At 42.6% G+C, this 15565-nt stretch overlaps 1 protein-coding gene across 1 annotated transcript in view; it reads left to right on the top strand.

Annotated features, from left to right (window-relative positions):
• The window catches only part of LOC112253985 (B-cell CLL/lymphoma 9 protein), a 124880-nt gene that overhangs the window by 56447 nt on the left and 52868 nt on the right, over positions 1 to 15565 (top strand). The gene's annotated exons all lie outside the window — the stretch shown is intronic.

Genomic DNA, 15565 nt, shown 5'->3' with positions numbered 1-15565 from the left:
GAGGCGTTGTTGTGAAATAGGAAGCCGATTCTAGATTTAATTTTGGATTGGAGATGTTTAATATGAGTCTGGAAGGAGAGTTTAAAGCACAGTCTAACCAGACACTTAGAATATGTGGACACTACAAATACCTAAGTCAGAACCGTCCAGAGTAGTGATGCAGGTCGGGCGGGCGGGTGCGGGCAGCAATCGGTTGAAGAGCATGCATTTAGTTTTACTACCATTTAAAAGCAGTTGGAGGCCACGGAAGGAGAGTTGTATTGCATTGAAGCCCGTTTGGAGGTTTGTTAACACTGCGTCCAAAGAAGGGCCAGACGTATACAGAATGGTGTCGTCAGCGTAGTGATGGATCAAGGAAACACCAGCAGCAAGAGCGACATCATTGATATATACAGAGAAAAGATTTCGGCCCGAGAATTGAACCCTGTAGACTGCCAGAGTTCTGGACAACAGGCCCTCCGATTTGACACACTGAACTCTATCTGAGAAGTAGTTGGTGAACCAGGCGAGGCAGTCATTTGAGAAACCAAGGCTATTGAGTCTGCCCATAAGAATTCAGTGATTGACAGAGTCGAAAGCCTTGGCCAGGTCGATGTAGACGGCTGCACAGTACTGTCTTTTATCAATGGCGGTTATGATATCGTTTAGGACCTTGAGAGTGGCTGAGGTGCACCCATGACCAGCTCGGAAACCAGATTTCATAGTGGAGAAGTCACAGTGGGATTCGAAATAGTCGGTGATCTGTTTGTTAACTTGGCTTTCGAAGATTTTAGAAAGGCAGGGAAGGATGGATATAGATCTATAGCAGTTTGGGTCTAGATTGTCTCCCCTTTTCGAAGAGGGGCATGACCGTGGCAGCTTTCCAATCTTTGGGGATCTCAGACGATACGAAAGAGAGGTTGAACAGGCTAGTAATAGGGGTTGCAACAATTTCAGCTGATAATTTTAGAAAGAGAGGGTCCAGATTGTCTAGCCCAGTTGATTTGCAGGGATCCAGATTTTGCAGCTCTTTCAGAACATCAGCAGTCTGGATTTGGGTGAAGGAGAAGAAGGGGGGCTTGAGCAAGTTGCTGCAGGGGGTGCAGAACTGTTGGCCGGGGTAGGGGTAGCCAGGTTGAAAGCAATGCCAGCCGTAGAAAAATGCTTCTGAAAATGATCGATTATCGTAGATTTATCAGTGGTGACAGTGTTTCCTAGCCTCGGTGCAGTGGCAGCTGGGAGGAGGTGCTCTTATTCTCCATGGACTTGACAGTGTCCCAAAACTTTTTGGAATTAGTGCCACAGGATGCAAATTTGAAAAAGCTAGCCTTAGCTTTCCTAACTGCCTGTGTATATTGGTTCCTGACTTCCCTGAAAAGTTACATATCACGGGGGCTATTCAATGCTAATGCAAAACGCCACATGATGTTTTTTGTGTTGGTCAAGGGCAGTCAAGTCTGGGGTGAACCAAGGGCTAGATCTGTTCTTAGTTCAACATTTTTTGAATGGGGCATGCTTATTTAAGATGGTGAGCAAAGCACTTTTAAATGACAACCAGGCATCCTCTACTGATGGGATGAGGTCAATATCCCTCCAGCATACCCAGGCCAGGTCGATTAAAAAGACCTGCTCGCTGAAGTGTTTTTGGGAGCGTTTGACAGTGATGAGGGTTGGTCGTTTGACTGCAGATCAATTACGGATGCAGGCAATGAGGCAGTGATCTCTGAGATCCTGGTTGAAGACAGCAGAGGTGTAGTTAGAGGGCAAGTTGGTCGGGATGATATCTAAGAGGGTGCTCATGGTTACGGATTTAGGGTTGTACCTGGTAGGTTCCTTGATTGCAGTAGGGTGAGGCCGGGTGCTGCAGACTGTTGGGGTGCCTTCGCCAATTCGTCTTTCTCTGTCTCCCTCTATCTCACTCTCTTATTCCCACCACTGGGTTTGTAATAAATTGGGGCTCCTGTATTTAGATAGAGGAGACGCTGCCTGCAGACTGCCTCTAGCTCCCATGCGGTCTAGCTCCCATGCGGTGTGGCTCCCCCTTCTTTTCTCTGGTGGGAGGGAAAAAGAGGGAGGGAGGAGTGGGGTTAGGTATAAAGCCCTGTGGCAGGACAAAGACCCGGTGTGAGACTCCATTAAACTGGACTAAAGGGAACCGTTGAAAGAGGGGCGCCGACCGACGACTGATGCAAATATATGCTCCTCTCTCGCTCCTCTCGTCCACCCTGGCCACTCAGCTCAGCTCTCCTCAGCTCTCATTACTCCCAAATTACCTTCACTGAGAGAGATGGAGAGTGGGAGGGAGGGAGGGAGGGAGATGGGGAGGGGACTAGGAAAAAAAGAGAAATAGATGAGGGGTGTGTATGTGAGAGAGACTTGGTGAGTGAGAGAGAAATGTTTTTAAAAAGTCAGGAGAAAGAGAGAGAAAGGGGTGACCAAGAAAGGACTGCAATAAACAGTGAAAGAGAATGGGAGGGAAAAGGAGTGTTGAATGAGAGATAGAGAGTGAAAAAAAGACAAAGGGAGTGCAGGAAACAGAGAGAAAGAGAGAGATGTAGGAAAGAGAGACCGGTTAGGCCCCCTCCTCACCACGCAAAGAATGCAGGGAGGCTGGTGGAGGAATGTGAAATGGGTCTCATGGGAGGGGAGGGGGGCAGGGTCTGGATGTAAACAGTGCTGCACCCTGTATGTGTGTGTTTTCCCTCTGTGTGTGTGTGTGTGTGTGTGTGTGTGTGTGTGTGTGTGTGTGTGTGTGTGTGTGTGTGTGTGTGTGTGTATATGCATAGCATGCATGCATGTGTGTGTATGCTAGAGCGTGCGAGTGGGTGTGTGTGCATTTGTGTGTGTAGGTGGGGCGTTGTCAGCCACAGTGATCCCTCTCTAATGACAGCTTTAACGAGGTAACTGTCTAAGCTCTCTCCTACAGCTCTCTCCTGCATGCTTAGATTCAGATAGGTGTTTCAGTACATGTAATGTCGGTACTGTAAGGATGCTTCATGAAATTCAAGCCCCTCCCCAAGTTGACTCTTCTGTGTCATCCACACCATCTCATCCATTCATTATAAAGAAAGCATTTTGATTGAGGATTTGCCTCAGGATTAGATGTGAATGAAAACATTTGGTGGGAATAATGAATTTAGTAGTATTTTTAAAAGGATAATATATTTTTGGGCAAAATGGGAATACTTGTCCAAGTTTGTACTTAAACAATCTTAAGAAATAAAGCAGACCTCGTATAATTATTTCAGCTCAGAGAGTGCCAAACGAGAATCAGTGTGAACAGGTAAAGATACTAATGCTGCCTTTCTGAAACAGCTCTCTCTTGAAAAATACATTGTACATCTCAATGAATACATGCACACATACAGAGCGCGTCCACACACACACACACACACGCACACACACACACACACACAAAAACAACCTAGATAACCCAATAGCCTTGACAGTGAGCCTTGGGTCAATGGTAATGTGTGTACTTGAGGCGAGGGAGAGAGAGCAGCCATACCTTTGGTTTCTCTCTCTGCCTCCTTGGCCTTCCTACCGTGTCAGTGGTTTATTTTTAGCCTGCTCTCACAGGGCTGCCATGTTATTTTGGGGGGAAAAGAGCAAAACAGTTATTGCAACAGTGTTGGCTCTCCTCCACATGGACAAGTACTGCTTTCCTAAAAAGATCTGGAATCAGTTTGAGGGAAGGCTGTGGCTGTAGAACCAGAGGTGGCAATTGCCCAACACCAAGATAGAGGCTGACCTGGAAACAGTCAATCACTTTTGGGTCAATGAGGTTGGCTGGATTGGCTGACTTCCCTTTTAGCACACAGACACGCACGTGCATGCAATTGGCTGCTCTTGAAAGGGGAGAATGGGCCTATACCATTCCTAGTAGCTATTTGGTTCAGTGAGGACCTGGACCTGGTCTGTGTGTGTCCGATGGGGTGTGATGGAAGCCTGTGCTTCATCAATTTTTGGCCACAGGAAGCTTGCAAGACTTGACCTCTGACGCCATCACCACACACACACACACACACACACACAAATGCACTCCCATATGCATACACGCCTATGTTAGCCAGCTACACTGCACTGATAAAGCTCTCCCCGCAAAGGAAGGCCAAATGAAACCCCTGCGCCTGCTCACAGCCGGCTGGCTGGTCCCCATAAACAGGGTCAACGCAAGACACTCTCACACCAATATACATTTACAAAGGTCAAATGACCTTTGACCTGCAGGAGCTTGGGTCCGTTTCCCGTCTCCCCCCGCCTTGACTCTGTTTATAGGACATTCACAGAGAAAAGAGAGATCCCACCGGCACAAGATATGGTGCCACCCTACCAGCATGGCTGTAGATGACAACGATGCTGTGTTTGTTGTTGACATAACTGGGATGTTATAGGAGGACTCAGCTATTGGTGCCAGGGTTGATCAATACAATTCAGGCAGTAAATAGAAATTTAAACAATTACTTGAAATATTATCTTTTTTTGGTTAAATTTCTCTTGCTGCATTTCTTCAATTAAAACATGGAATTGTTGCTTCCCCCCGGATTACAGTGTCTTCTCTCCTTGCCTGACTCTGTCGTTGTAACGGCTTTCTTCTATGGGCGAAGGATCGGACCAAATCGCAGCGTGGTTAGAGTTCAACATGTTTAATAAAGACCATAAACGTGAACACTACAAAATACCAAAACAACAAATGTGGAAAAACCAAAACAGTCCTATCTAGTGCATAGACAAAAAAAAAAAGACAGAAGACAACCACCCACAAAGTACCCACAGAATATGGCTGCCTAAATATGGTTCCCAATCAGAGACAACGATAGACAGCTGCCTCTAATTGAGAACCAATCTAGGCAACATAGACATACAAACTACCTAGAAAGGAAACAGCCATTTAAACATACAAAACCCCTAGACAAGTCAAAACACATACGTCACCCATGTCACACCCTGACCTAACCAAAATAACAAGGAAAACAAAGAACACTAGGGTCAGGGTGTGACAGTCGTCAAGTGTGTGGTTGCTGCCGTTTGTTTTCGGGGTTTGAATGAGGAAGATGAGAGGGTAAAATTCTCCCAAGTCAATAGCTTGCCACATTGCCAAGGTTTAGGAGAAAGATATTGATTTTTCAATGATGCCTCAAGACAACAAAGGGGTCCACCAAGTGAAATCTCATTGATATTCACAGCCTCCTCATGGGAGGAGTTCTGGGCTGGATGGGGTTCAGAAAAATGGTGTGAGTGATTCTCTGAGCCACTGGTTCTCCGTTATAAGATACCCTTTTCATACTATTGAGCTGAGCTTAGCTTTAAGGTATATTTACATTGGAGGGACGCAGAATGACTTATGGAGCAGTCTGACCACGCATCAGAGGCCTTTTATTTCCAATTCCCCAGGAGAATCTTGTAGCCCTACCTGCTATCACCTCACCTGTGTGTGTGCCACAAATGACACCGTTATAGATTGATTGATTAAATTTAATGGATAAGTAGTAGGACCTAGGTTGGTTCTCCAGCCGGAGACAATAATATATACATGAAAAATGATAAAGGATTAAACACAGTAATGCCTATTTCCATTGTGGTCCTCTCAGAGAGATGACAGGTGGGAAAGACTGACAGTTTACACTCGATGCAATTAAAAACAACAGAATTTACCAGTTAAAAATCAACAATCATGTGTATAAATCACTTGTTGGTCGTGTTACGCTTCCTGCATAGTTTCCTGTTGACAAAAGAGTATCTCAGAGCCAGCACTGTACGGTTCAGGTCGGCTTCTACCCAAATCGCAGCAGGCGGATCTATACTGAGCCATACTTACTGCATAGCCATACCTCTGGCTATAGAACCGGGCTACAAACTAACACAGAAGATCATTATTTGTTGTGTAGTCTTGCAAATAACAGAATGCTGTTGAAAAACCTAACATTCAGGCTAACCTCATTCCTTAACGTAACATGGCAAACGCTCACCGATCATGTTGATGTATTATATAAAATGGGTTACTGATCCATGGAGCAGAGCAGTGGTCTGCTGGGCAGTTGGTCTGCTGGGCAGTTGGCCTGCTGGGCAGTTGGCCTGCTGGGCAGTTGGTCTGCTGGACAGTTGATGGCACCAGTCACTTTGATTTCCACACAGCTGTGGATGAAAAATACTAGTCAGACCCTAAGCTCTGGGCAGGGTTGGCTCAACTCAGTATGCATGCAGTTAAATAAGAAAAGGATCCTATAGAATACAATATTATTACATACAGTACGGAATAGTATATAGTATTGTATAGTATATCACGGCATAGCATAGATATCAATTGCAGGTCAGAGACGGGCGTGTCTGTGACCTTTTAATACTTGTGTCTCTGATTGAGACCTGTGAATTTGTGTTATGAGAGAGACTAAGAATAAACCTGGACATCTTTTGAACCTTTTATTACAGTACACGACAGCTAAATTGAATTTTGACAAAGTTCTATATCTGGCAGGTCGTTCAGTCTTGTGATAATGAAGAGTAATTCACTCACAGTGCTTGCTAGCCAACTGATTTACTTGATTTCCACTCAAACGAGTCTTAACCTTGCACATGACTTCCAGTATTCATAGAGAAGCTTGCTCAATGTCCACGATGTAAGTAATGAAAAAGTGGTCTACATGGGCATCCAGTTTATAAAGGAATTGATAAGGAATTTACAGTTGAAACCTTTGGTTCAAAATGATACCTACGCACACAGATATAGGTGCAGGCACAAAGAGACAGACAGACACACATACACATGGGGACCTTTTTTCCCTAACCCCTAACCCTTACCCAAACCCTAACCAAATCCCTGAACCTAACTCCTAACCCTAATACTATACCTAACCACTAACCCCTTACCCTATTTCTAACCCTAAACCTAATTGTAAGCCTAACCCTAAACATAACCTCTAAGCTTAAATAACCTTTGTCCCCATGAGGATTTGGGAAATTATCCCACGAGGGAAAATGTTCCTTGTTTTACTATAGTTGTGGGGACTTAGGGGGATTTTAGGATAGAAGAACCTCCCCCCCACAAAGAGGAGCTACTTGTCTGAATTTATGACACCCTGATGCCCTCTATCTGTGTACATAGAGGTGGTCCTCTCACAGCCATACAGCAACCCTCAGTGCCTAGAAGCTGCATGGAACTGCAATGATAGCTCTGTTGCATATTTAAGTGATAATGCCAGAGAAGCTGGTGTTTGGAGGATATATTGGCACGGGTGTTGTTAACTGTGTCAATATATCCTCCAAACACCGGTTTCAAGGACATTATCACTTTTAAACAAATATTCAAATATTGATTTACATATTTTCATATTTTTTTACATTTTGATTAATTTATTAATGATATTTCATTCTTCCACAAGATATAGTCCCGACACAAATCTAGGGTTGCTACCCAAGCGGGCTGGTCGTTTAACAGTGTAGCCATAATAATAGCAAAGTAGCTGCATTTGCGTTTATTTAAGCTGTTTTCTAGCGAGACTTACAGTAGTTGGATACATCCATAATAATGAGCTAATGAGGCTTGATTTTGCTTGGCATGGAAAACGTGCTCTCTCATCAGGACACTTGTTCAGAGGAGATAGTCAACAACACAGCTAACACAATCACTTCCAACTGAAGCTGGAAAGACTGCAAACTAGCTGCACTTTGTTTCGTTTTTACCTGATTTTTGTTGACATTTCTTTGTATATATCCATAAAAATGATGCCAGCTGATTCATGATTTCGACTGGCTGAGAAACGCTGCCTGCCTGTCTTTCTCGTCCCGACTCCCGACACGTTCATTACTATGGGACAGCTGGATATCGAATTTGAATATTGAAACAATGTTGCAAATGTAGTAGACAGACAGCAAGGTTTATACAAAATCTCTGCTGTTGAAAACTAAATGTTAGTCTAAAATAAATGTGAGATAATATCTAGATGCTTTTAATAGTGGAGATCAAGTATATAAATTACCTGGCTGGGCTGATGAGACAGTGGATTGCGCAGTCAGATGGAACAGAGTAAAAAGGGATTTTTACGTCATAGATTTAGCCGTTGGTAACTTGTGGAATAGACATTGGATGGAATGCGGTTTTAACCAATCAGCATGAAGGATTAGACCCACCCGTTGTACAACTGACCAGAGGACATTTCTCCAAAAAGTATGATCTTTGTCCCAATGTGCAGTTATGTTATGTTGATATAGGACTCGTTTTTACTGTGGATATAGATACTTTTGTACCTGTTTCCTCCAGCATCTTCACAAGGTCATTTGCTGTTGTTCTGGGATTGATTTGCACTTTTCGCACCAAAGTACGTTCATCTCTAGGAGACAGAACACGTCTCCTTCCTGAGCGGTATGATGGCTGCGTTGTTCCATGGTGTTTATACTTGCGTACTATTGTTTGTACAGATTAACTTGGTACCTTCAGGCGTTTGGAAATGGCTCCCAAGGATGAACCAGACTTGTGGAGGTCTACAATTTTTTTCTGAGGTCTTGGCTGATTTCTTTAGATTTTCCCATGATGTCAAGCAAAGAGGCACTGAGTTTGAAGGTAGGCCTTGAAATACATCTACAGGTACACCTCCAATTGATTCAAATGATGTCAATTAGACTATCAGAAACTTCTAAAGACATTACATAATGTTCTGGAATTTTCCAAGCTGTTTAAAGGCACAGTCAACTTAGTGTATGTGAACTTCTGACCCACTGGAATTGTGATACAATGAATTATAAGTGAAATAATCTGTCTGTAAACAATTGTTGGAAAAATTACTTGTGTCATGCACAAAGTAGATGTCCTAACCGACTTGCCAAACCATAGTTTGTTAACAAGAAATTTGTGGAGTGGTTGAAAAATGAGTTTTGATGACTCCAACCTAAGTGTATGTAAACTTCCGATTTCAACTGTATGTTTGCACATGGACACACACAACACACACAAGGACCAGAGGTACACAAAGGTGAGTCACAGCATTTCATTGCTTACATTACTTGTTTCCTTGGCCAGTATTTACCAAGGACATCTATAGAAGGGGGTGGCAGGTAGACTAACAGTTAAGAGTGTTGGGGGCCAGTAACCAAATCCCTGAGCCGACTATGTGAAAAATCGGTCAATGTGCCTTTGAGCAAGACACTTAACCCTAATTGCTCCTGTAAGTCTCTCTGGATAAGATCGTCTGCTAAATGACTCAAATGTAAATGTAATAGAATATCCCGAAGCTGTTGGTTTCACAAATGCTCTACAGCAGTAAAGACTATGAAAGGCCTTGGATGTTTCCCAAACGGCACCCTAATCCTTATGTCGTGCACTACTTTTGACCACAGCCCTATGGGTCCTGGTCAAAAGTACTGCACTACATAGGGAATAGAGTGTCATCTGGGATGCACACCTTGACTCACCAGTGTTCCTGCAGGAGGAGTGAAGAAAGGGCTTTGTAATGTGGTGACAGCAAAGCACCCAGAGCTAGGGACATTGTAAAACAAGTCCACTGGGGAAAAAAGTGGTGAAAATTAATTAAGGCAAGAGTGCGGGCTCAGCAGACGTACTTTTCTTTGTTATGAGGTTTGTTCAGAGTCAAAGGATCATATTTCTTCGCAGGGCCTGATATATTCACGGACAAAAAACCTCACAGACTAACAAGCTGAGAGATAAACATCGTCTTCAAAGGTTACTTATTGGGTAGGGAAAAAAACTGTGCGTTACTCACAAATGAACAGGATTCACTTCAATATGATATCAATATTTAATTAGTTAATTTGCCAGGTTGTTGTTCAACGTATCCACTCTAAACTGAGTGTATGATTTAATTTCTGTATGACAACAATTACATCCAATTTTTATTGCTGTTTTCAGCTCCCTGATTAGCGGTTATTGAATAAATTATAGGGCACTCAATAGAATGGTTTGCTATCAAATTCCTTGTTGATGACTAGCTCATTGGTGTAATTTCACTAGAGAGGTGCATTCATTTAATTGGAGCTTGTTTAGATATCTACCTCCATTGTAGAGGAGGGGAATGAAGAGGAGATGAGAGGGAAGGGGATAGGGAAGGAGAGGAGAGGAGAGAACTGGAAAGTGGTGATTAATTGCAAAAGCAATCAAATCTGTATCTGGAAGACTGCTGTTAGATAAGCCTGAATGAATTTGAAATACCTTTGTTTTCAAGAAATACAAATTATTGTCCACTCTCAAAATGTCGTGAACGGTTGTTTGTGTCTCACTCAGTGACCTTTACTGCCTTTAAAAATCTACAGTTGTGTACCGCAAGGTCATCTACTTGACATATAGTAGAACAATAAGTTAACAGTGTCGGCCATAGGGTCACAAATAAATGTGAAAGAAGAAAAGATACATATAAAAAAATAAATGAAACTGGTCAGCAAATGCAACCATAATATTGGTGCCATAGTGATGTTCAAGTTCATCCCTCACCACTGTTTTTTTCTGGTAGGGCTACTATAAGAAATACACCACTTGTATCTTCCTGGTGATGATGCCCTGGATACACAAGTGAGTGGGAGAGCTGACATACTAGTGTAACCGATGTGAAATGGCTAACTAGTTAGCGGTGGTGCGCGCTAATAGCGTTTCAATCGTTGACTTCACTCGCTCTGAGAACTTGAAGTAGTTGCTTCCCTTGCTCTGCAAGGGCCGTGGCTTTTGTGGAGCGATGGGTGGCTGTTGTCGATGTGTGCAGAGGGTCCCTGGTTCGAGCCCAGGTAGGGGCGAGGAGAGGGACGGAAGCTACACTGTTACACTAGCACACCAACAAAGGGTGTGACTGGGACATGATCCCCTCCTATGGTAACAGTCAAAAGTTTGGACACACCTACTCATTCCAAGTTTTTATTTAGACTATTTTCTACATTGTAGAATAATACGAAAGACATCAAAACTATGAAATAACACATATGGAATCATGTAGTAACCAAAAAAGTGTTGAACAAATCAAATCCAAATATATTTTAGATTCTTCAAAGTAGCCACCCTTTGCCTTGATGACAGCTTTGCACACTCTTGGCATTCTGTCAACCAGCTTCATGTGGTAGTGACCTGGAATGCATTTCAATTAACAGGCGTGCCTTGTTAAAAGTTAATGTGTGGAATTTATTTCCTTCTTAATACGTTTAAGCCAATCAGTTGTGTTGTGACAAGGTAGGGGTGGTATACAGAAGATAGCCCTATTTGGTAAAAGGCCAAGTCCATATTATGTCAAGAACAGCTCAAATGAGCAAAGAGAAACGACAGTCCATCATTACTTTAAGACATGAAGGTCAGTCAATAAGGAAAATTTCAAGAACTTTGAAAGTTTCTTCAAGTGCAGTCGCAAAAACCATCAAGCGCTATGATTAAACTGGCTCTCATGAGGACCGCCACAGGAAAGGATGACCCAGAGTTACCTCTGCTGCAGAGGATAAGTTCATTAGATTTACCAGCCTCAGAAATTGCAGCCCAAATAAATGCTTCACAGAGTTCAAGTAACAGACACATCTCAACATCAACTGTTCAGAGGAGACTGCGTGAATCAGGGCTTAATGATCGAATTGCTGCAAAGAAACCACTACTAAAGGACACCAATAATAATAAGAGACTTGCTTGGGCCAAGAAACACAAGTAATGGACATTAGACAAGTGGAAATCTGTCCTTTGGTCTGATTTGATAGTCCAAATTTGAGATTTTTGGTTCCAACCGCCGTGTCTTTGTGAGATGCAGAGTAGGTGAACGGATGATCTTCGCATATGTGGATCCCACAGTGAAGCATGGAGGAGCTGTGATTGCGTGGGGGTACTTTTCTGGTGACACTGTCAGTGATTTATTTAGAATTCAAGGCACACTTAACCAGCATGGCTACCACAGCATTCTGCAGTGATACCCCATCCCATCTGGTTTGCGCTTAGTGAGATTATAATTTGATTTTCCAACAGGACAATGACCCAAAACACACATCCAGGCTGTGTAAGGGCTATTTGACCAAGGAGTGTGATGGAGTGCTGCATCAGATGACCTGGCCTCCACAATAACCCGACCGCAACCCAATTGAGATGGTTTAAGATGAGTTGGATTGCAGAGAGAAGGAAAAGCAGCCAATAAGTATTCAGCATATGTGGGAACTCCTTTAAAACGGTTGGAAAAGCATTCCAGGTGAAGCTGGTTGAGAGAATGCCAAGACTGTGCAAAGCTATCATCAAGGAAAAGGGTGGCTACTTTGAACAATCAAAATTATAGATCACTACATGATTTCATATGTGTTATTTAATAGTTTTGATGTCTTCACTATTATTATACAATGTATAAAATTGTACAAATAAAGAAAAACCCTTGAATGAGTAGGTGTGTCCAAACTTTTGACTGGTACTGTATATAGATCACATAAACACATACCTCTTTATGGATGAGCGGCACCACTAAATCCCTCTGTTTGACTATATTGCACTGTTCTAAGCAGTCACATATGTTGGTCTCTTTATTAACCTATGGCAATGACATACATTCACTTAGTGTCAGCTTAGACCTGGAACACAAGATAGCAGGATAGAAATAAAGCCCATGCCTCATTGTGATCAGGATTTGTTTTTGCTTTCCGTGCTACCAGATGTCACCTCTTGCTGGGGTGTTAAACATGACAAGCGTGTGTAACTGATGTTTTTACTCACTGTGTTGCGCAAATCAACAACAGGGCCCTGTTCGTTAGGCATTAATCGGAAGATAACGGACTGAAACAGGGAGGGATTATCTAGACTTGTTATAATAAGAAAAATGTTTTGTTTTCCTTTGCAAAACATTTGCCACGGTGTATCCTGCTGAACACAACCCTGTAACACTAGGGATGTCAGGCACCATATTATATATAAAAGTATGCAAACATTGACAACTGTCTCTGTTTTCGCCCATATAGTAAATGGTATATGTCTGAAACATGTCTGTCATGTACTCTCTGGGGGTAGAGGAACAGACATTTTATCAGCAGGGGATGATCTTTCATATCACTCCCAAAGAGGAAAAAGGATTGCCTTCTTTTTCTCCCCCTTGTTATCTAAGAGGCACACGAATCGACAGAGTAAAACGGTAAAAGCAATTGCCATGGAACTTCTAAGGGAATTGTTTTCCCCCAGAATGGAGTATTCACTTAGAATGTTGTTGTTCTCTCTCTCTCTCTCTCTCTCTGTCTCTCCCCCTGTCTCTCTCTCTTTCTGTCTCACTCTCTGTCTCTCCCTCTTTCTGTCTCTCTCTCTGTCTCTCCCCCTGTCTCTCTCTCTTTCTGTCTCACTCTCTGTCTCTCTCTCTGCTCTTTCTGGGATCCTGGGAGTCTGTAGGGTGCGTAGTGGTGGTGCTCTGGGTTCAAGCAGAGGATTAGATGGCAGACAAATGCTTTTAATCCCTTGAGTCTGCCAGCCCCCCTCCGTTGCACGCTTAGTATGCATCAGAACGAACAACAGACAAAAATCTAGTGCTTCCTCTCCTCCTTCTAACATTCCCTGTCTTTTGTCTCCATATCGAATCAAGAAACAGCTATGTGCCGATAGGTCTCTCTGATCATTCGCTGCTATTTCTAACCAATATAAAGAACTATATCTTCTTGTGTAAATAGAATAGATAAACATGTGCCTAGTGTCTGTTCTATTGTGTTGACACAAAGAATCCCTATTGCATGTTCATCACTCTTGCTCAGCTATTTGAAGGAAGAGTGTTTTAAGAGAGGCAAGTGATTGTGAAAAATTGCAATTGGTATCTCTGAGATGGCATTTGTGAGTGTGTTGTACCCCACATCTGAGGGGATCCGACTAGTACGGTCAGAGGATACTATAGAGTTCAGCCCATAGCATGTCCTCAGTAAGGGACACAGGGAAACCCAAATGTGACAAAAGACGAAAACTGCTATCCTGACGTCTGTACTGGCTGCTAGTACAGCCTGGTCTCATAGACTAGACGTAACATAGTAAATGAAAAACCGGGATAATCAAATTGGTATGGTATGTTTTGTTTGGTATGGCTACATAGGACAGAATGTTACTAAAGGCAAAATCAAAAGTTGAGGGTTGGTCAGGGTAGATTGGTGGGCGTATAACGTGAATGTCTAGCAACCCAAAGGTTGCACGTTCGAATCTCATCATGGCTAACTTAAGCATTTTGCAACATGCTAGCTAACCCTTCCCATAACCCTTTAACCTAACTCCTTATCTTAACACTTAACCCCTAGCCTAGCTAACATTAGCCACCTAGCTAAGGTTAGTGTTAACCACCTAGCTAACATTAGCTACTTCAAATTGGAATTCGTAAAACATATCATACGTTTTCGCAAATTCATAACATAGTAAGAATTGCAATTCCTAACATATTGTACGAATTGAAATTCGTAACATAAAATACAAATTGTAAGATAAGACACGAAATGGAAGATGGACATCCACAAATGAATACATACCATACGAAACTTAACAAATTATACTAATTGGAGTGCCCAAGATTTCCATTTACTTTGTTATATCTAGGTTGGCTATTACTGACATCTTGAGATGCCAGGGGTTTAAGTGATCCATCATATGAATCTGTCCAGGTTGACTGTTCATGTCTCCAGTCTACTACATTTGATAAAGACGGACACAGACAGTTAGACAGACAGATGACAGACATACTTTCACATTCACTTCTTGTCATTTAACAGACTCTTACCTAAACCAATATATAACCTATGGGGAGGGGCAAAGTAGGTGCCAGGTAGACCCATATAAAACTAAACCTGTTCAAAGAAGAACAAGTGGATAAGTGCAAGGGTGGAGGGAATCAAGGGTCGAGGTGGTGGAGTAGCCAGGTGCAGTTTGAAGAGAACACACCGACACCTTTGATGTTCAAACCGTTGAGGACATCTAAAAAGACGTCAGGCTATAGGAAAGTGTCTGCTTTTTCATTTACTACCGTCTCCTGTGCAGGCATGCGGGGGACACAGCTCTTTCAACTACAATTGATCTAACAGCTCACATACAGTATGGCACATTGACTTGACCTAGAATCTGATTAAGAATGTAGGTTAAGCTATTCTTTCAAAGTGGGGGTAGCAGAGGAAACAAGACAAGAAGTATACTTCATTAGTCCACACGAGGTGGAAATTTGTCTTCTGCTTTCATCCAACCCCCCTGATATACACACACATACAAACACACATTAGATTGGAGAGGCTGGAGCAGACATAATTTACAAATGAAGCATGTGTGTTCAGTGAGTCCACCAGATCAGAGGCAGACCAGAGATAAGCGCATGTATAGAGTATCACAGTATGAGTCATAACACCTATAAAACCTAGCGGTCAAACAAGGAAAGGGTTCTAATAGTTTTTCCACCATCCATTTTTCCCATATGGGATTTTAGAAACTTAAAATAAGGGCTGTGCTTCGCATAGGCTTACCCTTGCGTGATGTTTTGATAACCGTGTAAATCTCTAGGACAAGGTGACTTACGTATATATTCACCTGTATTTACCCACCAAAAATGTAATGCTAATGTGGCTATCATAAAGAACTACAAATGCCATGATGAGCTAAATGAGACTGCCGAATCGAGGCAAAGGTAAACATCTCTGGGTT

This window comes from Oncorhynchus tshawytscha, linkage group LG07 (assembly GCF_018296145.1).
Source record: "Oncorhynchus tshawytscha isolate Ot180627B linkage group LG07, Otsh_v2.0, whole genome shotgun sequence".
NCBI lineage: Eukaryota > Metazoa > Chordata > Actinopteri > Salmoniformes > Salmonidae > Oncorhynchus > Oncorhynchus tshawytscha.
The sequence above is the reverse complement of the archived record's forward strand: the minus strand, read 5'-3'. Positions and strand labels throughout refer to the sequence as shown.